The sequence below is a fragment of the Peromyscus eremicus genome, chromosome 22, assembly GCF_949786415.1.
Source record: "Peromyscus eremicus chromosome 22, PerEre_H2_v1, whole genome shotgun sequence".
NCBI classification, from domain to species: domain Eukaryota; kingdom Metazoa; phylum Chordata; class Mammalia; order Rodentia; family Cricetidae; genus Peromyscus; species Peromyscus eremicus.
The window spans coordinates 32,052,810-32,078,869 of record NC_081437.1 but is presented as its reverse complement, the minus strand read 5'-3'; the positions used below and the strand labels follow the sequence as shown (position 1 = coordinate 32,078,869).

Sequence of the window (26,060 nt, the reverse complement as noted above, 5' to 3'; positions counted from 1 at the left end):
CACTGAGTACTAAGTTACATGCCAGACTCCAGGCCTTCGTTTAATCTAAAGCCATCTCGTCTCCTCTTCACAGTATGTCAGAACCCTCCCACCTAAGGCCTTTCCCAAATCCAATCCTAGGGCTGAATTCCAGGCTGTTTCTGCCTCCAACACACGGGCAGCTACAGTGGCAAAATTAGAACCCGGTCCAGCTTAGTTTAAGCCTCTTTCTCATAGAAACACAACCCTTGGTGACACTCTGGGTTCTTCTAATCTCTCTGGAACACCCCTTCTTTCCTTCCCATTCAGACTTCTTGAAATAATATTCTTTCTTCACTCTTCTTTTTTGGGACAGGGTCTCTTTGTGTAGCCTTAGCTATCCTAGAACTCTCTCTGTAGACCAGGCTGGCCTTGAACTCTTACCTGAGTGCTGGGATTAAAGGCATGCGCCACCATGGCCCAGCTTTCTTCACTCTTATTCTAAGTGCTACAACTCTGGGGGGAAAGGTGTCCCCGGGGCAAGTGTTTCAGCTCTGAAGGGAAAGTTATCCTGGCATTCGGGGGCTGAGGAATACCACAAAGCCAACACCGCACAACGAACCTCATAGAAGAGATTTATTGGGAAAAACCCAGGAGGGCGGCTGTCAGGTGAGAAGCAGGAGAGAATTGAGTGGGAGGCAGGCTTGTGGAGGATTCCTTGGGGGCAGAGCTTTCTAGAGGGGAGATTTCCTGGGGTGGGGATTGGTGAGATTTCAATGCGTGAGCTTGGGGTGAGCTCAGGGATTGGTGGGATTTCAGCCCTACTTACCTCCCACTCACTAGTCAGTCGTTTTTGCTGTTGTGCTAGAACACCCAGGAAAAGCAACCCAGAGGGAGGGAAATTCACTCAGGCTCACGGTTTCGGAGGTATCCATCCATCGTCTGCCGGCTCCATCGCTTTGGGGCCTGTGCATCATGGTGGAGAGTGTTCAGTGGGGAAAAGCTGCTCACCCCAGTGGCCACCAGGAAACAGAGAGACTGAGGAAGGGAACCGAGACAAGATGTACCACCCACCAAGAGCATCCTGGGTGACCTACTTCCTCCACTGGAGTCTGTCTGCAAAGGTTTTAATGATTTCTCAACAATGCCGGCAGATTGTGATCTGTCAGTGGGTTTATTCACAGATAAAATCAGAGCCCTTAGGATTCAAGCACTCTCTCAATGATTGAATCATCTGGGGACCAAGTCTCTAATATGTGAGGCTTTGGGGAGGACATTTACTTCCTGACTGTAGTACTTCTCCAGTGTATCCCAGAGTCACTTTCCCTTACTGAATGTCAGTTAAGGTCTCCACTGACATTCTTTGGTCCAAGTCTAGAGGATAGAGACAGAGCTGCTTACAAGTATGGAAGCTTCTTAGTATGGGGCCTCAGAAGGAGTGAGCAGTCAAGCAAACACTTCTCCTCTCCTTCCTCATTCCCATCTCATTATGACAACTGCTGCCACTGTACGCCCTTCTATTATACGTGACATTGACAACCGTTCTTATCTTTTGGGGTAACTGTTGAAGGTTGTCTGCTACAGAAGGCTTCCTCATTTCCTGACTCTGCCTTAACCCATGCCCTGGGCTTCCTTATTCCTTCTGCTGAGATCCAGGATTCTGTCTTTGGATTTTTCCCTTCTTCATCTTTTTCTGCTGGGAGAACTTGAGCGCGCTCATGCCTGCAGCTGCCATGAAATGTCAATAAATTTCATCTCCTTCTGCCACCGAGACATGCCCTAGAGCTATGTCTTTTCCCATAGGACCAGGAATATGGAAGATGATGCCAAACTGCTGGTCTCTTGAAAGCTTCACCTAGTGGAGTGTGTGTGTGTGTGTGTATGTGCACGCACACACGCGTGCATATGCACTTGGACATGATAGTATGAATGCTACATGTATGTACAGGCATATGTAAGCCAGCCGCCTTCCTCAATTACTTGCCTCCTAATATTTTGAGGCAGGATGTTTAAATGGAACTAGGTGATCACTGATTCAGCTTGGCTGACTGGCCGATGACCTCCACTTGCTCCCGTCCCTGAATCTCTGGGTTATAAACATGTGTCGCCATACTAGGATCTTTATGTACATCCCAAGGGTCCAAGCTCAGGTCCTCATTCCCATACAGCAAGTATTTTTACCAACTGAGCCCCTCCCTGCCTCACCCTATCCTATGCTCTTACGCTGTCCCTAAAGCACAGGAACCTTGACTCCACCCAGAGAGCATGGTGTCTGTGTACTTATGTTCATGTATGTGGGCTGGGCATGCACAGGCGTCTGCATGTCTGTGTATGTATATGAGAATGTAGCAGCTCTGGGCTCTACTGCCTTCTGTCAGAGATGGAGCACACTTGGCAATGTGAGGTCTTGGGTACAACTACCAGATGGCATAGCGCCGGTTGGAAAGAAGGGAAGGCATAAAGGAGAGAGTCGCTGAGGAGGTCTGAGCCAGCCCCAGGCAGTGGTGATTCAAAAACCCATCATGATGATCTGGAGGGTCTTGGACCCTATCGAGCAGGAATGGTGGCAGAGGGAAGAAATGGAAATTTTAGAGCCTGAGAGACAACAGTGAAAAATTTGTTTCCAAGTTTGATTCACAGCGCTTGTTTCTTACATGTTTAGTTCCTAACTTTTCCATAAATATGTATGGAAATTTCATATTGGCATGTGAAAATATCCCATCCGCGAGTTTGATGTAGGACAGAAATGTGTTTAAATCTCAAACTCAAGAAGACCCAGGCTTATGTGTGGGCTTTTCTCTTTAATAGTGTGACTGCTTGCTTTATTTACTTTTCTGGACCTTGGGTGTCTATAATAGAAAGACAGCACTTGCTTGAAAGAGTTAGTCGCTCATGCATGTGGCACTGGGAGCTCTGTAAGCCCCCGGCACCAAGACGGGTGCTGAGCTGCTGAAGAGGAAGCCGTGTCTTCACCCTCAAGGACTTTGGAGAACAGAAGGAGTGTACATGGGAAAGAGCAGATGGGGGGCCTGAGGGGACCATGCAGGGATGCCAAGTGGATAGGGATGCTCTGCTCCTGTCTGGTCTAGAGAAGATCTGCAAATACATGGGCTGGCTCCTTAGCACTGACATGTCCAGTGAGCCCGAGCAGAGTGAGTGATGCTTACAGAGAGGGTGGCACAAAAGAGCATCTTAACACAGCAAGAAAGGGGGCATCCCAAGGGGGCACCACCCAGAAAGAAAAGAAGGGCGTGGTCATATAGAAAGAGAGGGCAGAGAGGATGTGTGCGGGAAGGTCTTTGTTTGCCAATGAGTGGACAGAATAAAATGGATTTTATTGTGACATCTTCACACACGTGTGCTATGTACTTTGCTCATATTTACCCCTATTACCCTCTCTTGTTCTACCATTCACTTTCTATTAGTCCTCATCCCCCTGAATACTCCCCCTTCTATGTCATATATATGTATATATGTGTGTCTGTGTGTTTATGTATACATGTATGTACATTGATATATCATGCTAACATGATCTTCAATTCCATGCATTTTTCCTGCAGATAACATAATTCTTCTTTATGGCTGAATGAAACTCTCACTCTAGATAGGCGTGTGTGTGTGTGTGTGTGTGTAGAGATACACATATGTATGTATATACATACATTAATGTGTGTGTGCATCTTCCATTTCTTTATCGGTTGATGGGAATCTACTATGAATAGTGCTGCAATCAACATGGATGTGTAGGCATGTCTGTGGTGTGTTGACTTAGAGTCGTTTGGGGAAATACTCAGGCTTAGTGAAGCTCAGTAATATCCTAGATGTAGTTGCAGTAAGCTTAGTTATTTGGAAAATTTCCACTCTAATTTCTATAGTGACCATCCTGATTAACGTTCTCACCAGCAGCATCCACACCCGTAAGGTGTGGACTGCCACTTTGCTGTTCTTGCTTTGCTTCTTTGAGGCCTTTGCAACAAGGCCTTGCTATGCAGCCCAGGCTTCATCTCCCAGCAATCCTCCTGCCTCAGATTCTAAGTGCTGGGATTATAGATGGGTGACATTTGTTTTTTTGGTGACAGCCATTCTGGTTGGGGTGAGATAGAATCTTGGTGCAGTTTTTCATTTTCCTGATGGCTAAGGATGTCAAACGCTTTTTTTTTTTTTTTTTTTGCATATGCATCAAACGTTTGTACTTTTGAGACTTGTGTATTGGATTCACTTAAGGTCAGGGGTTTTGAACCCAGCAGAATTGTGTGAAGAAGTTGACTGTGACAAAAGCCGGAAGGCTGAATGATGGGGTTTGGGACAGGAGAATTCTCGTTTCTTCTGCTCGGTTTCCAGGAGGATACAAAGACACAGAGATGGAGAAGAGCTTGCAGGTGGTTTGGCAAGATGTCCTAGGTAGATTTTCTTGCTTGTAGTTCTGATTTGTGATGACATCATGATTGACATCTGCTCAGAGTCAAGACAAGCTTGTAAGGTGGGAACTCTAAGAGAGGGAGAGGATGTACACGGTTGGCATGTGGTTGTACAGGAAGTATGGGGAAAAGTATTATCCATCTGGTTGGGGAAGCTGAAGAGATGGCTCAGGGCTTAAGAGCATTGGCTGTTATTCCAGGGATCCCGAGTTCAATTCCCAGCACCCATACACAGCTCATAATATAATGGGAAAAAACACATCTGGATGAGGGGAAAGGGATCATTAGTATAGAAAACAGCACGTGTACAGGGTCCCCTTAAACCACACTAATGTGCCATGTTCCCATTGTGGGTGCAGAGAAGATGGTTGGCTGGATGCTGGGTCTTCGTGTATCTAGATAAGTATAAAGAAAGAGTAACTGAAGACAGGAAGGAGCACCTGGTGGTCAAGGGGAATAAAAGGGCTGAGAAACAGGGCTTCAAGCGAGCCACATAAGTAGTCTGTGAAGTGATAGAATGAAGGAAGAAAACTTGGGAGGCGTGGTCAGAGGAGGCATGGCTGTTTCTAGCTAAAGCAGCTCTGTATAATGGCTGATTCCTGTGTGATGTCATGTCGGATGTAGCTGAGTCAGTACTGCTACTCCTGGATGGAAGGAAATCCTGAGATATGAGAGTTGTGATCTTCAGTGAGTGGAGACTGAGGTGTGGCGGGCAGGGGTAGACTTGTGTTGAACATGAGTACACCTGTGCATGATGGGGAGTCATCTTCAGTTACCATGGTCTTTGAGCAATAGGGTCATAACATCCTGAACTGCTCTGCAAAGCCAGGTTCTTTCCAAGGCCTTGACTACTGACCTTCAGCCTGTCCTATTCTCTGCTGTCCAGGGACAGCCCCCCGGTTCATTCTCCCACTGTGCCATCCATGGGGTCTTACTCATAGGGTTGTGTAACCAAGATTCCTGGGTCAGCCAGGACAAATAGGGTCGGTCAGGCTTTTAAAACAGAGCCTGAGTATGGGCTAGGAAGCATGTTTCAGAACATGTTCCTGAGGACAGGAGGGCAGAGAAGGAGATGGAGCTTGTTAAGGCTTCAAAAGGCATTTCAGTGTCTGGCCCCACCCCAGAGTTCATCCGCAGGTGTGGCGTTTCCCTGCCGCCCGGTTGAGGTTGATACTTGGGTGGAGCCCAACAAGCAGCCTGTCGCTCATAAATGGAGCCGGGTTTAAAGTTCAAGTAATAACTGGATGGTGACTATTTGTCTCTGACCAACACTCGGCACAAAAAAAGATTGCACTTCTCTCTAAAAGGCAGCAAATGTGGACAAATATTAGCTCTTGGAAATAAAGGGGGAAGTTATTCATTCACTCAGCAACATTTTCCAAGCCATCAATCTTCCGGGGATTTCTATTGCTTTAATCATCAAGGTTGTTTATTTGGAGCAATTTCTGAAAGAATAAAAGTACCTTTGGCCTTTATCTGCTGTCATCAAAGCATCCATTAGGGGATGGGAGCCCTGTAGGGAGGCTCAAGGGATTATTGAGAAAGGTGCTCTGAAGCGCACAGGAATTCTGCTTTTCCCCTCCCTGGGCAGCTGTGGAGTTTAGACTGCAATCTGAAAAGGTGGGGTTTGTCCTCAGGTCTGTAGCATTTGAACAGGATTTTGTTCAAGGCTAACCTACAGATGAAAGCATGCTAAGGACTCGAACAAAGGCTGGCCGCCTGCCGATCTGCATAGTGGTTGCTGATGTCCCCCAGCCTGTACCTTCTGACAGTGGTCCCAGGAGGCCTTAGAAGCTTGCAGAATCACAGAAAGTCATCTATCATCTTCTGGGCAGAGGGCAATGGGAGAAGAAGGTGCAGGCAGGGCATCCCCCATGCCGCCGGAAGGTGAGGGTTGATTCTGCCTGGTGAGCCAGTGGAATGAGGAAAAGAAAGTGCATCGACCCTGTGAGAAAGCAAACGTACAAGTTCTGTGTGTACCAACGTGCAACACACATGCATATCCAGAATACACAGGCTCAATCCGCACACAGTTTCATATATCCACACATGTATCCAACATACAGGCTCATGCACGCATGTGTGTGTACACCATACAGGCACAAGCTTCGCCACCCCGTACCGTTACCCTTAGCCTCCTCACCCTACCTCCTGATCCTCTCCCCATTTGCAGTCCTGAACTGTATTAGCCTTCTCAGATAGGCTATCCTACTGCCTTGCACCTTTAAGAACAACAGCAGGACTCCATCCCTATGGGCGTCCTCAGCCATCCATGGTCTTGGGGAGTGAGGCTTGGTGAGTAACCATTGCACTTCTCACTGGGTCTTTGAGGAGCACTTATTTGACATGTTTTCCTCCCAAGGCTTCTGTCTCAGTAGTGCGCGTTCTGTGCTCATGGGAAAGCTGGGTCAGCCATGGACACATTCACGCACACGCTTGCGCATGCCCACCATGCAGATCCATGCAGAAACAGATAACCACAGACACATAACTCTGAGACATACGAGCAGGTAGCGCAGAGTTCTTATTTCTCAGACATGCACAATTCCCACCTACAGTGCTATCTCTGCACTCACACTATAGCAACAGACACATGTTCACACACTCCCTATGCCCTATAAAGTAACTACGCACATATCTCAGGGATAGGCACCAGCATACCCACCTCCCACACACATAAACAAGGGTGGCATGCATATATAGACACATACCTGTCACAACGAGATGCACCCAGGGCTTGACTGTGCATCTAAATGTGAGCACGCAGGTAGGCACACAACCGCTGAACATATGAGCCCGTGTTCTTTAACTCTCACACACCAGCTGTGGGAACTTCCACAGAGCCCCACACTGCCTTGTTGGGGGGGTGGTTCTGGAGTAATACAGATCCTGAAGAGAGAGATGGGTCAGGTCTGCACCCACCCGGCCCAGTGGGAAAGGCAGGCAGTGATCAGTTGAATCACTCTTGACCATTAGTTTGCAACCTATGGGTCGCGACCCCCTTACTGGTCAAACAACCCTTCCACAGGGGTCACATATCAGTATCCTACATATCAGATATTTATGATTCATAACAGTAGCAAGATTACAGTAATGAAGTACCAACAAAAATAATTTCATGGTTTGGGGTCACCAGACATGAGGAACTGTGTTAAAGAGTTTCGGTATTAGGAAGGCTGAGAACCACTGATCTAGACCCTAGAGCAGCAAGGTGCCCAGACTAGAGAGAGCTGTCACTCTTGCTGGACAAGGAGATTGAAATAAGAGTGGGAGGCGAGGCCAGCTGCTGTTGGTAGGGTCTTCAGCTCAGGCCCCTGCTCTGAGGTCCCGAGTAGGACTCTTTCGGCCCTCAGGTTGCCCATCTCTAAAATGGGACTGATGTGAAAGGCAGGTGAAGGAAAGCTGGTATGCAGGTGTGTATTAGTTCCTTGTAGTTGTGTCGGAGTACCCAGTGAGAAGCAGCAACCAAAGAGAGGGTGGGCTTTTTATGTTAGGCTCTGAGAAGGATGCATTTCATCACTGAGAGGAAATCAGGGCAAGAGGTACTTACTACAACTGGTTACATCACAGGAGCAGTCAGGAAGCAAAGAGAATCTACCCCAGGGTGCTAGAGAGCATCCAAGTGGACTGTCTTTGTGATGATTTTCAGGACCTCTTCACAGAAGTCAAGGCATGAGCGCCAGGTCTCCTGGACCTGGGAGCCCATGCACTGTCCTCTTTTCTTGGCTCGGTCTGGGCTTTTCAACAGAGCTTTCCGGGATCGTTGATTTTTCATTTCACAGAGTCTCTGGAGTCCCTAAGGATGAGATAAAGTGGGGAGGAAATGGGAATGTCGCGGGAGGTAGGTAGGCTTAGGGATGGTGCTTGCCCAGTCTGTGGGGGACGAGGGTCTGAGTGAACTGTGGTGTTTGCGGACAATGAGGGAGCTGATTCCTGCTGAACCTCCATTCCTACAGGAGTTGCCCAGGCTCTCAGACTCCCTGGGTCTGCAGTGTTACTCATACCCGATATTCCTACCATCTGGCATGATGTGGATACATCTTAAGTAGATAATATTTTCATACCAGGAGAAGCAAACTAAGGTATCTCTGAATTTTAGCCAACCCTTTAAAAACCAAGTAAATTACCTCCTGCTCGGTAGAAGCCTGTCTGAGCACACTGGTGGCCCAGTGTTGTTTAATCAATGACATGCTATGCCACAGATATACCACTGATATAGCACGAATGCCTCGGACAAAAACAGATTCATGTATTTGTGAGCATGTTTGCTCTCCTAGACTCTAAATGATTTAATTAGCTATTAGAGAGTGTGTGTTTGTGTGTGCATGTGAAAGACAGAGAAGAGCATATGTACATACCGTGGCAAATGCGTGGATATCAGAGGACCACATCTGGTGTCAGTCCTTGTCTTCCATCTTCTTGGAGACAGGGTCTCTCATTTGCTGCTGTATAAGACTAGCTGGTCCACAACCTTCCCAGGAACCCTCTTGTCTCCACTTCCCATCTATCTCCGGGGATGGATGTAAGAGTGCTGGTACTAGAAGCATCAATCAATATGCCCATCTTTTCGAGAGCTCTGGGGTGCTGAATTTAGGTCTCCATGCTCGTGTGGCAAGAAGTACTTCATCCACTGAGTCAGCTCCCCAGCCTAATTCTGAGCACTTTCATCTCAAACCCTTAGCCCTTCTCAGAGTATGTATGTGGTAAATGTTGTAGAACTCTCAGATTCCATTGCATTTTTCTGACCCTGACCCTGGCCAGAAACCCTGTGGACAAGGGAATGGTCCCGAGAAAGTGAGTGCTTGCGTACGTGACAGGAGACACATGTAAAGAAAGGGTTTTGGAGTTCCAAGGAAGAGAGGTCACATCTGCTTGAGGTCATAAAATGGTTTCTGAAAAAAGTTACCCTTGGGCTGAACTGTGCATGGGTGACTATCTTGCTTCCAATCTTCCACGTCGGAAGTCCGTGACTACCCTGTTTTTGATCTTCAGACATCTCATTGTCTCCTGGGGTATTGTACAAAATGGTCACATCGATTTTTTTTGGGTTAACCTTGGTTTCCCTTGGCAAATAGAGCTAGCAGACTGGATGCTGCTTCTTGGGATGTTGAGCGGTCAACTGTCTCCCGGAAACCCACAATGCACTGCGCACACAGCATCGCTACAGCCCTGGGCATGCAGGATTAGTGGCCATTTGTATAGGTGTAATTGTGTTTTTTTTTTAGGCTGTGAGCTGCTTGTGGCCATCTGCCCAATCACTTTTATTTTTTTCTGCATGCAGCAGAAAGCTGAGCCCCAGACGGTACTTTATGAAGATCTGAAAAGGAGAATAAGACAGTAGACTTATCTGGAGACGGGTGGCTTAGACATTCTACTTAATTCCCAGCTGTTTCCTCCAAGGAAGACGATGTTTCCAAGTTGAAGTTTGTTGAGGAAGCAGTGATTTAGAATGCATTTTTTTCTACCCACACAAAGAGTTTGATTTTCTCATTTCAGTGAGAACTGAGCAAATTATTAAAAAATAAGACTCGGTCTAATAATAAAATCTTACCATCTAGAAAACATGTTGTCATTGATTTTGGAGTTACTTAAATTGAAGGGCACCTTTCTGAATTAAAACATACTGCTACTGTAAGCAGGCTAAATGTTTTTTCCCTACCTCATTTTTATGCATTCTGGAAAATGTAGGGATTAATCACTAAATGACCATTTCTCAGCAAGTTCTGAAACAGCAGTAAAAGTTCTAGAGTCTCTACTAAATCATTGCTGTCCTTCTCTGGACCTGACAGATAACTGTAAGGGCCACAGACTACATGCTCATAGACCACATGGGAGCAGTGGCCTCTAGCTTGCCAATCATTGTATGATGGGGGCAGTACAGTGCAGAAGGAAGAGACCTCAAATCTTGGCTACATATTAGACTAGTTCTGAACCTAATTATAAACCATAAAATGAGAATTCTAGTGTCTAAATGGCCATGGTTGTGGGGTTGAAAATGTAGGAATACAGTGTCTGTCATGGACTTAGCATTGTACTTGGCAGATGTGGGGTACAAGGTTCTGTCACCATCATTACACATGGGTCAAGACAGAGCCATCGACCCTCACATAGCTCTTGGTTCTTGAGGTGTTTTGAATGGGATGTCACCCAGAGTTTAGGGATTTGAATACTTGGTCCCCGGCGGGTGGTGCTGTTTGGAGAGGCCGAGGAGGCATAGCTTTGCTGGAAGAGATATGTCTCTGGAGTTGGACTTTGAGAGCTTAAAGACCATGCCATTTCTAGTCTGCGTTTTCTGCTTTGTGCTCGCAGATCAAGATGTGAGCTTTTAACATCTCCCCTGATGGGATGCCAGGCACCTGCTGCCTCTGCTCCATCATCATGGACTCTAGCCCTCTGGAAGTGTAAGCCCCAGTAAATCCTTTCTTCTATAATTGCTGCGGTCATGGGGTTTTATTACAGCATATAGAAAGGTAACTAATAATAAAGTTCTCAACTCAGGGAAAAATGTAATACTAAGAAGACAGGACTATATTTTATGCATTTAAAATCTTGATTTAAATCACTACAGACTTTTACTGCTTCTTACTATGATTTCAAAATTACGACGTCATCGTTATGTTCGTGTTTTCTAAATACACCAATCAGACCAAGTTTTGAAAGTTTAAGCCAGATATAGCTCTTGAGATCCTAATTAGACATAAAATCTATCTATGTTTATGTGCAGAGGTATGGCTAGTGATATGAATAGCATATAGAAGACATATATCTATATATACTACAGCTATGTATGACTTCATAAACTATATGTGAGTATATTTGAACATACTCATTTAATGATTAAGACATACTGATTGTATGTCAACTTTCTTTATGCTACTTGGATTTAGTATTATAGAAAATTTCATTTAGAGAAGTTGGTAATTATCCATGTAACATGCAGATTACATATGAATTTAAAATACATATATTTACATATACATAAAATACATATATCAGGTGTCCATTTATTTTCAGATGCTCAGGAGTTCAAATAGCCCACTGGTGGCAGCACATACTAAACTACTGCCCCCACTGTGCCCTTGTAGGGGACTCCGCACAGTCCAAGACACCAACTACACGGAAAAGTCCGGAAACAAGTAATTGGAATGGCATCGGATATATTAATTCCAGGTGGGACTTGGTTTATCAGAACATGATGGGAAGGTGCTGTCACCCCAAAGATAAAGATGGCTGGGACCCATCAGACAGTTCAGAACAAGAGACTGGCCATCTGCGCAGAATGGCTGCAAACGTTACCTACTTTATCTGCTCGAAACCTCTCTTTCTGAAACCCCAGCTCATTTCCTTTTCTTCTCTCCCTGGGGAGACTGGAAGAGCAGGTCATGACCTTTCTTATATTCAGCTGGGCCCAACAGGAGCCATAAAGATAAGCCCAGCTCTTCAAAGCCCTGAGACCATTGACAATTGCTCCAAGGATTTTCCTGGCTCTTACAGGAAAGAGGTTTGGGGAAGCTGGGGTCCTTATCAGCTTAGGGGTGTTGCCTGGGCCTGGGCTGTGGTGAAACTTAAAGAATGCCCAGCTTCTAGAGATAACAAGCACTTCAGAATGACACCTTAGCTGGGGGACATCCCAGGGTAGTCGCTTGTGGGACACGGCTTTACAAAGCCTGGGTTTTTGTTGTTTTGTTACTTTTTTTAAATGAACCAGTATTTTATTTGCAATAACTAGGATAATAGGCTCCAGATACTTGAAATCACAGAAAATATTTTACGGATGTGACAATTAGATCTGGAATTCATAACTACTACTTTTAAGCAGTCCACAGTAGGAGCGTGTTTTCCCTGTGGATAAAGAGGACCATGTCTTCAACTGTGTCCTGTTAACACTAACGTCTAACTGTATTAGGCTGATAGGCATTTACCTTTAAGAATGCTTTATTAGTTCTTTGAGGATTTCATACAATGTATTTTGATTATATTCATTCATCTCTCTCCTAAATTCTCCCAGATCCACCCCCTTTCCCTATGTCCCCAACTTAATGCCCTTTGGTTCTGCTTTGGGTTTAGTCATACTTAAGTCGTAGGACATGGGGAGACTGAGCTGTTTGACTTGGAACCGCCCCCCCCCCCACTGCCCCCGGCTAGATTTCATAGTACCAGAGGGTGTGATGCACTTCTACCAAAGGAGAAAAATAAGCATCCATTCTCACCAGGTCTGAAACCCGTGAGCTACAATAATGCCCTGCCTGGCAAGATACACACATTGGTATAATAGTGGGACAGGCCTGAAACATAAGCAGAAACTGGTCTGATTTATTGTTGTTGTTGTTCGTACCTCTAAGTCAAACCCATTGCCGGCACTGTTAGGAAGTCAAGAACCAGACGGGTCATATGCTCTGTCACTGTTATCCTGCTCAATGAACAGAGGATTGAACTGACTATGGCTTTTTGTGATGCCCAGAGACTAGTGTATATGTCCACCTTTATCACAGAAAACTTCGTTTTTGCAGTTGATGGGTATTAATACGGAGACTCACAACTGTAGAATGCTCAGCCCTGAATCCGCCACATCTACCGCAGCCCCTTCTCCCCAGGATCAGGGATCCCTGTGGAGGAAGGGGTAGAAAAGACCTTAAAGAGGTGGTGGGTGATGGCAAAGAAACAGTGTTTTCTGGACAGTTGCACATATAAACTCGAAGCTGTCGTGATAGCACGCACCGTACATAAGCTCAAGCCAGACAAACTTTCAGCGTGGAGAGGGCATATGTAATGAAGTCCCCACCCATTGCTGAGGATATCACCAACTGGAAGCTGCTGGGAGAGGGAGGGCCAGTTTTTTGTTGTAGTTGTTGTTGCTTTTTCAAAGGGTTCAGCCAGCCACATATCCAAGAGTATATGGACAGCACCAATTTGATTTAACGGGTTCAAACAAACAGAGTCTAGTTTTCTTTGGCGGGGGGGAGGGGGGGGAGGGGGAGAAAATCTGCAAAACTTCCTAAAGTCACCTGAACCAAAGTTCTCCTTTGGTCATAGCTGGAGGTGATCTATATCTGAGCACTTTCTTTGGAGAAATTTCTCCATAAGCACGTGCATGTATTTGTATAAATCCCAGCCCTATGCTAAGCATTCTAATGACTGTTACCTAATTTTTGCCAAAATTTGTTGTAAGTCTCAAACCCATTCTTTCAGGGGCCAGCAGGGGATAGTTTTACCAGGTCATAGCACTTGATTCTAAGCCTGTTGACTAGAGTTGGATACCCAGAACCCATGTGGTGGAAGGAGAGAGCTGACTCCTCTAAGTCTACTTCTGAGATCCACACAAGTGCTATGATCTGTGTGTATGTATATATGTGTGTATCTGTGTGCACGCGCACACACACACACACACACTCAATAAATTTAAGTAATTTACGGATACTCCTTTCTTCTCATAAATTACAACAATGAGAAGTGGCAGGTTGGCAGACTATTTCTCCAAGCTTGTTAGGTTTGCAGGCAGCGGGGATGACTTGGACTCATGTAGACGGTAGCACATGAGCACATGCTGCCTCTCCTGTCCAGGTGAAGAGAAACCACGTAGCTGGCCTTCAAACACCTGGAGCCAGGCTGCACTCTTCTTTACTCGCCTCAGCCTTTCTTGGTGATCGGCCTCCATCCACTAAGGTTTTCTTCTCTGTTTAGCTCCCAAATGGTGCTTACTCGTGCCCCCCTAGTCCCTGTAGATTGACATCCATGCAATGGAGAACAAGTCTTTCTCTGTGTCCCCGTTTAAATAACTTGGAGGGAGGAGGCCCTGATGACTCCCATGGACCATGTGTCCCTTCCTATGTGTGACAAAGATGTACAATGATGCTTACTCCTGGAGCAGACAAAGCTGTCTCCTGGACATCTGGACCTCTTGGTTAAAGAGGAGATTATTTCCCAGAAGGAAAGGGCATGATGGATACATAATACATGTCTCCTACAGATGGTCATTCAGTCCATACTTTGTCACAAAGGGGATTTACATGACTGTCACCCTATTTGCACTAGATCTGCTGGCTTTGTGGGACAGAAATTATCATCCTGATTTGACAGATGAGGAAACTGATCTCAAAGGGATGAAGCTGGGCCAGAGGTCACACAGCTAATAAGTGTCTGGGGAAGTATTCACATGCTGATTTCCAAGACTCAAATTTCATATAGCAAAGAAGACTGAAAGGCCTTCTGAATGTCCAAGGACAAATTCAATTGAGCATTTGTGTAATGATAATGGTGTGTGTCGGGGTGTGGTGTGCCTGTGCGTGTGTGCCTTTAATGCTGGGTAACTCTAGTACAGCTTAAGAAACAGGATTCCTGGTCAAGCTAGGTGCTCAGATTTTGTAATTAAATGGTAATTTTAGGCAGTCTGTTGCAGAAAGAGTTAACTGTTATATCTTGTAGGGAATTCTACTTCTATTAAGGCTATACGTCAAAGATTTTTATTTGTTTTCTGAGTTTCTTTCAATGTTCTGGCAACGCTTATTTCCTCATCCATCTATACATCCCTCCACTGGCGCATCCATCCATCAAGTCATCTATTCACTCAGAAGCCTACAGACGATGTGTGCTGTGCCCGAGATCTAACCACTGAATGGCGTAGAGATAATGGCACACAAACCCTCTCTTTACAGAGTTCGCAGTCAAGGTTGGAAGGCATCCTCTACTAACAAAGAGGCAACTCTACTGAGGCCACCCGCGATTCTCACGCTGAGTGAAACAAATAAATACTCACTGCATAGTACGTGATAGAATGTTCCTACACCAGCAAGACCTGTCACTTGATTATAATCTGATAGAGCATTCATACGTTTTTCAAAAACGACAGAAAAGAGAAGGGTCATGGACATAGAAGAATCAACAGTAAGGGATGCAAATGTCACAATTCTCATGTTGTCCAAGAGATAGACATTGGGAGTTGTCACCATCAGCTCAGTCTAGAGGCATCCCTTGAAGAGCAGTATACCCTTTTCTATTCGGCTAGAGCTAATCAAGCCCCATATGTGGGAAAATAATTTATATTTCTTAAGTACCAGGATTTCAGGATGTAGCAGAGGTCTGGAATATCCTAGAGTTCTCAACTACTTCCCTAGCTGCCTCTTAGTATACTCAATTGTCAACATACATGTTCAAATCTTACTGTATCAGGTTCAAAAGCTTTGAACCCGATTCTTCAGGCATTAAGATTGTCCTGCAAGAGTCCTACATGGAGTCATTGACACACCTAGAGAACATCCCCATCTCTATCACATCTTTCTCTTCATCTTCTCCCGCCACTCCAAAATATAGCAGGTGCATGGCATGATTCAAACAAGCGAAGGAGGAGGCATAAATTATTAACTAGCTCAGGAAGGGCTGCAGACAGAAGGAGAGTTTGAGGTGAGCCTTCAATGTGAGAATAATTTTGATAAGCAAGGAATGCAGGTGACCGCATTCCAGGCTGAGGGAAACACAGGAGCACCATGTGGGAGTCAAGGGTAAGCTCTATGAAGAGAAAGGTACATTGGTAAATGTGGATTGACTCAATACTCAAGAAATTTGCAGTTAAGGAATTTGGATTTTCCCCTCCAAAAAGCAAAGGGATTAATCGGGGTGGGGGGGGGGGAATGCAAGAATCTGATTTCTGCGTTTGCATGACTATTCTGAAAGGAAGACAGGGTTGGAGGGAGAGATTACTGTGAGGGACTAGCTGGATTGGCCTAGGACAATCAATTTCTAATTTGTGAGGCAGAATTATAATTTCAGGGGCTCTGTACTTTTTATACATGAGGTCATAGCTTCTCCTGAATCATGAGAACTCTGCCCATGTTCATGAATTTTCTGTGCTGTGATTTCTTTAATAATTTCTGCCAACAAAGCTAAAAATGCCAGTGGGCTATTTGATGTGCGTACCCCAACACATGAGAAACTCAACTCAGGTCCCAAATGTTTTCTAAACACGGATTCTGCACATGGTATACTGCCTGAGACCTATGGCTGGTGAAGAAAAGGTGTGAGAAAATGGGTTTCTTTTCCTTCAGTTTACTGCTATCTTGTTGGAGGAAGAAAGCTAGGTGTCAAAAGCCTTTCGGGGCTCTGAAATGAGTTGACAGTATTCTTGACCACAGTAGCTGAGGGATTCATTCCGAGCTAAGCCCTTCTGTGGAAGCAGTTTTGGGTTCTGGTGTTCCACTGGGGCTGTGCCTTACAGGGAGAGTTCTGGATATGTTGTGGTGCGGACACTTCATGACTGTGTCTCATCTAGAGCACATCGGACACACGTACTAGACTACCCTTGCCCCTGAAGGACGTATAGTAGCTAAATGTACACACCTGGACAGAGTAGAGGGAGACTTGTCTCTGGCTTGTCTACATGCAGCAATGGATGACCAAAGTCCACGGAGTTTTACACTCTGGGACTTGTCCCCTTTTCTGCAGCTTGAGTAGACAGTAGATCTGGGTGGCAGATTTGGGGCTTCGTGTTGCCACAAATGTGGCATCTCAAGTGCCTCTGAGGCCTGCAGGTTCCTCCGTCTCCCCCAGGAAATCTGAAGACAGGGGGAGGCGCCTCCACCGTATTCATGTCACAGGACCCTTTCCATCAACCCTCACAGTTTTACAGATGGGGGAAGTGAAGCTTCCAGAGACCACGGCATGCTAACTAAAGACCCACTTGCAAAAGCACGGACCACAGCCTACGCCCTCTGTTTGCAATGCTCACATTCTGCTCCAACAGAAAGATCCCAGAAGCCCAAGGAAGGCTCAGAAAGTATTAGAAGGTGTAGAGTAGACAGCAGCACAGTAGGAGCCCATTTCAGTCAGCAGTGGCTTCCACAACTTTTGTTAGAACACCACAGCCTGGTTCATTTCACAACAGAAATTCATTTTCTCCCAGTTCTGGGGGCTTGACAATTTATGGACTTGATGGAGGCATTATTTAGTCCTTAAAAATGCACAGAATATTATTAAAAAAAAAACCCTACTTAACATAGTTAAGGGAGCTCTACGAGGCTTAGTGGAGAACACTCTGTCATTTATGCAGCCACCGCATGCTTCTAAATTCATTAGACACCAAGAGTGCCTCAGACCATGCAGAATGAACGGCACTGAACCTCCTCAGCTACGCAGTTGTTATTAACTTTGTTCCCTAGAATGGGGAGGAGAAGGCTTACAGAAGGTCATAAAGCTGTCCCCGAAGCATAACACATATAGCATGGTCAAGAGGGGATTCGAACTTACATCTCGCCAGCCTCATTCTCGGGGCGGTGGTGGGGCGGAGGGGGACTGTCAAGGGAAAGTCGTTTAGATTGAATAGCCAGCTCCTTCAGTTCCTTTCCCACTTTTGCTCACATTGAAATTATTAAACGGACAGGGGGGAGGGGTAGGAATGCAGATACTATTGCTTTCAGAAAAAAACGAGGCTCCGCTGGGCGACCCTTTCTTACTGTTTCAGCTGAGAAAGAGCCCCTAGCCAGAAAGAATCAAATACTTTTCAAATGTCTCATTAAAATATAAAGGTGATGCTTGCATTGGTGCTGTGATAAAGACTACAAAGTCCTGCTATGAAAACTCCCTGGTTTACCCCTCTGAATAGGCCTCGGCTCCAGCAGCAGAATGAATTAGCGGCCACCCCATTATCTGTAACCCTTAGAGAGCGCAACTCGGGCTTTGATCTGCCAGTGTCAGGGAAACTGATAAAAACTCGTTCTGTTTCTGAGCTTTCCAGGCCTGAAATTCTCCTTTCCCTTCAGTGCGCTATAAATGACCCTCTGAAGTGGCTGGGCATTCTTTCACAGTCTTGTTTCCAATCTATTCATAACCACGGTTATCAATTATTATGCCAGCTGGAATTCCTGAGGGCCAGGAGCCTGTCAGGAACTCTAATTGTGGTTCAAGGATAAAAGCAAAAACACACAAATTTTAGCCAATCATAATTAACTTATTCTCCAAGTGCAAGGAAAAAAAAAAAAAGGACCGCCCCCCCAAAACAAAACAACACAAAACCAAGGCCTATGAATCCCCTTCTGCTAATCACTCTTGAAAGCAGCCAGAAAGTGGGGGAGGGCGCTTTTATTACCATGGTGGCTCTGGATTGGCTCCCCTAGGAGGGATTGAAGCCAACTGGCAAAGAGAGGACTTCTCAAATCATTGGGGCCCTTTTTGGAGAAAAAAAAAAATCTTAAAAAAAAAAGCAACCTCATTTTTCAAAGTACCATGATGTTTTCCAAGCTCCTGACAGGGCTATGAATAAACAGGCATCGATTTCTCATTGAACCCTAACAACTGATTGAGTGGCCCCAAATACTTCATTGAAGACGACGACCTGAGGTAGCTATCATATTCATAATGTGGGCACGTGTGACCTGGAAGGGCGCCTAAGTCACCATATCACCAGGCACCCAGGGTTAGGCAACAGATGTCCCGTTAGGCCTCAGCCCCAGGCTTCATTCTTGGTGTGTGCTCATCAGGTTAGTCTATGTCCACACCCTGCTCTTGGGCTTACACTGGCCAGCCGCCAAATGTCTCCAAGGCATCTGGCTGGTGGCAGAGGCATCTGAATGGAAGGCCCATGATGTCATGGAAAAAGCATGGCGAGGAGGGTGACAGGTCTCCATTTTTAAGCCTCTGTGAGCCTCAGTGTCCTCCCTTTCACAGCGCTGATAGCAGGCACAATTTGTAGGATTGCTGTGGGGGCCTAAGAGAAAAGCCCTCAGCAAAGTGCCTCACACAAAATGGCCGATAAATAAATGTTTGCTGTGGTTCTTGATGACGTTGGACTATACGGTCTCAATAAATGCTGTTTCTCTTCAGGGTCTCTGAAGTCTGTGGTTTTAGTTAGCATTAATACAGAATCTTTTTGGGACCCTTAGTAGGATAGCAGGTCAGAAGGTCCACACCTTCTATAGCAAAGATGCTGGGAACAACATCCCAAGAAAAGACACAATCAAATGCTCACAGGGGCAAAAAAAAGGTAGACATTCAAATGTGGTGATTAAACACTAATTATTTCCACGCAGAATAACTGATGACAGGAAAAGCTTATTTGTATTTTGGTCACTGCTATCTAGCCCTTCAAAAGCAACTCATGAGGATCCAACCACCATGAGGTTGTCTATGAACTCAAGAACCCAATTATATTTGTGACTTTGGTTAATACGATGGCAAACTCAGAGGTTCAAAACTTTGATTTATGAATGATATGCCCATAGTCTTGTGTTAGCTTTTGTTCCCCCAAGAGGCAAAACCATATTATACTTTGTTTTGCATGAAGAATCATTTACATGTGTTTTTCAATATATGCTCCTCTCTGGGTGTAAGTTGGAAGATGGTCCCGGTAAGTGGTTAACCATCAACTTTCCTCAAAATGAAACCTTGAAATTATAATGGCTGGACACAATAAGGGTTATTTCTCAGTGAGGTGACATTAGGGGTGATCCTGACCCCATTTGGGTTTCACACTGTGGGGACTAACGCAGCTAATATTTTTAGAACTTGGGAAGAAAAGGATGAAGGAAGAGCATGAGCTCATGAGGGCTTCAGAAGAGGTGGGATTCCAAGTCTTCTGACTGTTCTAGCCATCTCCATGGATGCTTACTAATGACCAGGGAGGCTGGAAAATGTTGGAAAACACACACACTACTGCTGAGTAGAAATTGTCCCCGCTCTTAGAGAACCATAGAGACAGGGTGTTGGCTAGTTGTTAAGACAGAGTGGTGAGATGTGGGCTGGGTGGGGTAAGCTCCTGAGTAAAGGAGCCCAGGGACATTGATGAAACGTTGCTTAGGAATGTGACACAGATGTCTGTTCACCACACAGAGGGAACCAATGAGAGATAGATGAAATGTTTGGGTAACTTAATTAAGGAGTATGAGTGCTTAGGAGCACCGACTACTCCTGCATGACCAGAAAGTCCTCCTCAGCCTGTGTGAAGAGCTCACAAAAGCTGTGTCCTTGGATTTCTCTGCACAGTGTGTATGCACCTCAACAGGTCAGGAAGTCTCTTCTCTCAGGTTAGCGCTTCTATAACTAGATGAGGGAACTTGTGAGTCTTGTTTTAGCTCTAAAGGACTTGTTTACTTCCTGAGTCCTCTCCTCCTTCCAAAAGGAAATATTTTAATTAGGAGGAAATTACTACATAACAAGGGAGTAGAGCTGGCCTCCTCAAGAACTAATCTGGAGAACTTAGCTGGTGGTACCCCAAAAGCAATACATGCGCTTCCTGACCACAGCTGTTTTCAGCATTGAGTGAAGATTTGTGTACCTAACACAGATGCAGATAATGCATCATTGACCATAAAATAGACTCTAGGGCTGATAGAACATTTATCAAAGGCAAGCATGCCAGTCGTCCAGCTTGGGCCCAGAGATGGATTGACCAATTTGGGACTCAGAGGGGGATCCAGGCGTTGTTGAAACTGACAAGAAGTGACCATGTACCTCCATGGTCTTAAACTCCTGACAGCAAAGTATAACCAAAACCAACTTGAAAAAGTTGATTGAGAATTTTATACGTGCATTTCCACCACTATTCCCCTTCCAAGTTTGTAATTTCTCCCTCTCTCTAAACACCATCACCACCACCTCAAAGAATTCACTCCATGCTGCCAGTAGCCAGGTTGTGAAAGGGGAGAGGATCACCTACTGGATAAGGGTTGCCTCTCAGGGGCCAGATACCTGCAGAAGACGCTTTCTTTCCCAATAGCTATCGGTTGCCAAGTAGCTCTTCAGCAAGAGGTGGGACTTCCTGACAGTTTCCTCCCTTCCAAGCTGGGATTTTGGCTGGCTTAATCTTATACAGGTCTTGTGTCCAGAAAATGCTCTTTTGCTATGGTCATCCACTGCTCCTGGCTTTTAGAGTATTTCTACCCTTCTCTTCCACAACGATCCCCATCCTTGGGAGGAGAGAGTATGTATGATATAGATGTCCCACATAGCGCTGAGAATTCCAGTTTCTTATTCTCTACATCTTGAACATTTATACTAAGATGCACTTATCTATGAATATAACAACTCCTAAAATGATTGGTATGTTTCTTTAATAGTCTAAAGGATCACAGTTTCCAGACACTAAACTGGGCTTAAGTCCATATGAGATGCTATTTAGACAACTATTTAGCACTAATTATTTTCTTCTTAATAAGGAAAATGTTGCCCAGATACAGGACATCATGCCCTTAGCTGATTAAATCCTACAGAACATAACTGTGGCCAGAGTTAGGCCCACAATTGTTTTTAACATAAAAATTGAATGACAGTTTAACTGTTACTTTTCCTCCTCCTTCCTCTCTCTCTCTTTCTCTCTCTCTCTCTCCCCCCCCACCCCTCTATCCTATCTGGGATGGTCTTCACATTATAATTTTAGCCACTCCAATAGTTACCAAAGTGTCTAGAAACAGATCCTGGGTTCATCATTCTGGAGTGTGGTTTTGGAGGTCAAATGAAAAGGAGTCCAGTGGATGGATGTACTTGTGGGGCAATCAAGAGATTCTAATGGACTTTGATTTGGATATTTAAAAAGTGTTATCTATCTTGGCTTCTCCTGGTTCCCTGCCTAGGATGTGGAATGCCAATAACTCTAGCCTTTACTTTCTAGGTACCACTCAAGGACTTTCTTTCCTCCCCACATCTGGCTGTTACACAAATGGAACTAGCAGTCCACTTGTTGGGGCTCTTAAGAGATGGGTAGAGAAGTTGGGGTACCCTTTCAGTGAACCTAACACCCCCATTCAGCTCAAATGAGCCAGATTGATCATTACCCTAATGGCAGTTGGGGTTACCTTTTCAGAGGTAGAAAGGATGGGAACAAGGGGTAGAAATTGGACAGGCAGCTCGGCAGGACTTCCAGAATTGCCCTTGGCTCTCTGGCTGGAAGGGAGTTCTGCTTATCTCCTAAGTGAGTATTCCTACTTAAAGGCTGTGTGTGAGGGTGGGCACTAGATCTCCAGACAGACACCAGCGTCTTCTGGTAAAGCACTCAGAATAGAATCTCTACATTTTCATGATGAAGATGGGTTACATCTATTTTCCAATATTAGCCAATCCCCTAAATGATTTTAGGGTTACCTCCTCAGGAGGAGGTTCTGTAATAAAGAATGGAATTCAGTTGGGTGGGTCCTGACCAAGCGACCACCCCTCAGGGATGTGAAGTCACACCTAGGAAGGTAAAGGTCATCTTGATTGATGCTAAACAGATAGGTGGAATAATTATCCCTTTAATGAGATCATGTTCTTTTTCTGCCCCGAGTTTCCACCCCCAGCACAGTCTCTTATGGAGCTTATAGACACGCAGGCATCTTTGTATGCCTGCTTGCTTTTATGATTTACTTGGAAAAGCTAAGCTCCCATCCCTTTTGAGACAAGGTCAACCAACATAGCATTCCTGGCTGGCTTGGGACTTGCTGTGTAGACCAGGCTAACCTTGAACTCAGAGCTCTACTTACTTGCTTCTGTCTGTTGAATGTTGGGATTAAGGGTATTACATTGCCATGCCCAGCTCTTCTATCTCTTTTCTAAGCTTCCCTCCCTGCCATGTGACTACCTGCCACCATGTAGCCGACTTCTCTTCCAGCTTACCTCAAACAACATGACATTTTTCTTTCTCTCCTCCATTCTCATCCTTGAGATCTGAGATTTACAACTTGCTTGCCCTGAGGTTTCTCTTTTAAACTAGTAAAATTTGGTTATCAGTTAGATGGTTGGTCAGGCAGGGGGACAGTGATGAATGATGAAGGGTAGATATGATGGCTGCTCTCTTAGGTTAACGCAGATATCTTGGTGGTAAATTATATCTCAGTGGCTACCAGCAACAAGAACAGCAAAAATATTTCTAAAAGACTGAGCTTACTGGGGGAAGATTTTAGGTGTTTTTACTGTTTGTTGATAGGGCTGGCACTATTAAGACATATAACTGCCCCAATAAGGGCAATGCCTAAACTAATGTTAACTCTATCTTAAAACTTTTTGTTCATCTTTCTTTTGAAAGCAAAGATCCAAAGGGGGGGGGGGGAAATCAAGATCCTACAAAGAACATGATGAAAATTCAGTAGAGAAAAGGTTAAGACTTAATCGTGTGTCTGGTGCATGAACATTTTCCATTTTCAGGCATGAGAATTTGTCATCAGGAGTCTGTTAAGTATGCAAGATTATATTTATTACTCTTCCATCAATAATGAAGCTGAGATCTTTCCAGAAAGTCTAAGTGATTTGCTCAAGGCTGCACAGCTGAATTTCCCAGAGCTAGAATTCAAATGCAAAGCTGATTCTAGCTGTAGAAATGACACTATTGTGCCCTCTCAGCAGGTAGGTTGTGAGAACTGTGGAGGTGATGGCTGGCTACTCCCTCATTTACTAAACTTCCTCCATTGTGACCGCCGCCACCACCACCCTTATCCTTCTTATCATAGCCATCCTCCTCATTATCATCACCATCATTTTCTTTATCTAAAGCAGTGGTTCTCAACCTGTGGGTCAAGACCCCTTTGAGGATCAAAAGACCCTCTTTCACAGGGGTCACCTAAGGCCATTGGAAAACATATTTATATTATGATTCATAACACTGTCAAAATGATAGTTATGGAGGAGCAACAAAAATAATTTTAAGGTTGGGGGTCACCACAACATGGGGGGCTATATTAAAGGGTCACAGCATTAGGAAGGTTGAGAACCACCAATCTAAAGGATAACCCCACTGTTAATATTCTGGTCCACCCCTTGGAAATTGCCCAGCATTGACATAAAGTCCCCTTTAAGAAAGAGAGCTGCCCCTCCATCCCCATTCCCACGAGATATGCACCCTTGACCTTTCTCCTCCCCTTCCCCCCTCTTTCCCTATCTTCCTCTTTATCTCTCTATTATAATAAACTTATCTCCATGTGGATACAGTGACTGACTGTTCTTGTGCCACAGCCTGCTGCTGCATCTGCCCACCATGTTTCCCTGCACATGTGGGTAGGGTACCTCGTACAAAATAACTTAATATTGGTGCCGTGACATCAGCAGGCTATCCCACTGCTTTCTCCTGCCAGCTAGTGGTTTGAGGACCTTTGGGACCCTGTACTGCCCACCATTTTCCAACTGGAGGACTTCTGGGACTCTTCACCCTACTGGTAAGATTTCCCTCTTCCCTTCTGGGCATTTCCCACAACTGAGGATTCACTTATCTCTCCACCATGGTCTCCTGAAGTTCTGGTGCCGGCACCATGTGTCTTTCTGGCTTTAAGCCCTCTAGCCCCTGTCCCTATATGACAGCATATGGAGACAGCATGTGCCCACTCAATTTCATGGCCCAAAGCCTTTGGTACGATGGTTTACTGGTGACCTTGCACTGTTCATTGGTCCTCGCTGACCCTCTGGGATGCTGGAGGCCAGTCTACTGGACCTTGTACCTCACCATAAAAAATGCACCTACCCTCTCCTATTCCCAGGTCCTTCCTTATTGCCCCCCTCCTCCATGTTCCTCCACTCTCTGCTAAGCAATTACATCATCACCTGCCACCAGGTTCCTTTCTGCGACATGTAAAATTGCCCCCAGGAAAAGATTGCTCCTTTTGCCTGTCCCTTGCCTCTAATTCCTCTCCTTGTCTGTAATTTTATCTCTTAAATCTCTTCACAACTCTGTTTCCAGGACCTCATCCACCTGTTCCACCCACAGGACCTTGGCTTGCAGCCCTGAGCCCTGCCCCACAGGCTGCCAATGGGCAGGGGGTCAGAGGAATGGAGCCTACGGCTATGGCATGGTTTTGGCATTCATTCCTCTGCGGCTACTTGCACCATGCCACAGCCCAGGGGGTCCCTCTCTCCCATCCGGCTGCACTGCTACTCAGTTTCCCAGTCCCCTCCACAGTACTGCTTCAACACATTAACTGTTAAAATTTCTCAGAAAAACTCTATTTCCTATGTGCAAATGGAAATGTATGATTGATGTGGTCACCTATATTCCTTTGTGACTGACTTTTAAATGTTTCACTTTATATGTTCCTTATCTGCTCAGTTTATTTTGGGAAAGAAAAATAAAAAAACAATAAGCACCACTTGACCATGTGGTCCGTTGCCATACTTGGCACCTGCATGACCACGTGATTGCCCTTACCATCTTTGCTAAGGTCAAAGGGGAAGAGGTCATATGACCTCACAGCCATCTTTACTAGGGGCAGCACACTCCTATGCCAGGATAATGTAGCAACACTAATGCTTAAGAAATTTTAAATCTTTTTAAATGCCATGTACTTTATTTTTGATATCGTAAAAAGACATTTGAGATATCTTGAACCTTTTCTTGGGAGCAGTTTTTAGGCCTCTTGATAAATGATTCAGGATATTTTTTAACCCAGATGTCTAATTTTGCTAGGACTCAAAGGTAGGAGCCTAGATACTCATGACCTGCTTTTCTATGATTCAGATTTCAATACTGATTGATAATACTAATTTATCTAAAATTTTTATTTCCTTTTATAAAATAAAAATTCATATAAGCCATCAAAAGAAGCCATTGGATCCACTTCACAGAAGTCAAAAGAACTCCAGGTAAGTGAGTTTTCCTCACTTGTCTATTCCTGAGGATGACACTTTTCTCTCTCCTGGTCTACAATTACTAAGACCATAGACCTAAAGTTTCAGAATACGTTCATAAAATTTTAACTCTGTCTCTAGTCTGTATCTGTTTTAGTGGGCTTCCATCTGGCCAAGTGA

The 26,060-nt window shown here is 45.0% G+C and overlaps 1 long non-coding RNA gene across 2 annotated transcripts in view; it reads right to left on the bottom strand.

Annotated features, from left to right (window-relative positions):
• Positions 1-26,060, bottom strand: part of LOC131897400 (uncharacterized) — a 46,519-nt gene that overhangs the window by 5,329 nt on the left and 15,130 nt on the right. The window contains exon 3 of one of the 2 annotated variants that reach the window (XR_009375669.1): positions 12,510-12,982. The exons of the other annotated variant lie outside the window; for it this stretch is intronic. This is a non-coding gene — a long non-coding RNA (uncharacterized LOC131897400). Of the gene's footprint in view, positions 1-12,509; positions 12,983-26,060 lie in introns of those variants that run through there. 2 annotated transcript variants of the gene reach the window in all.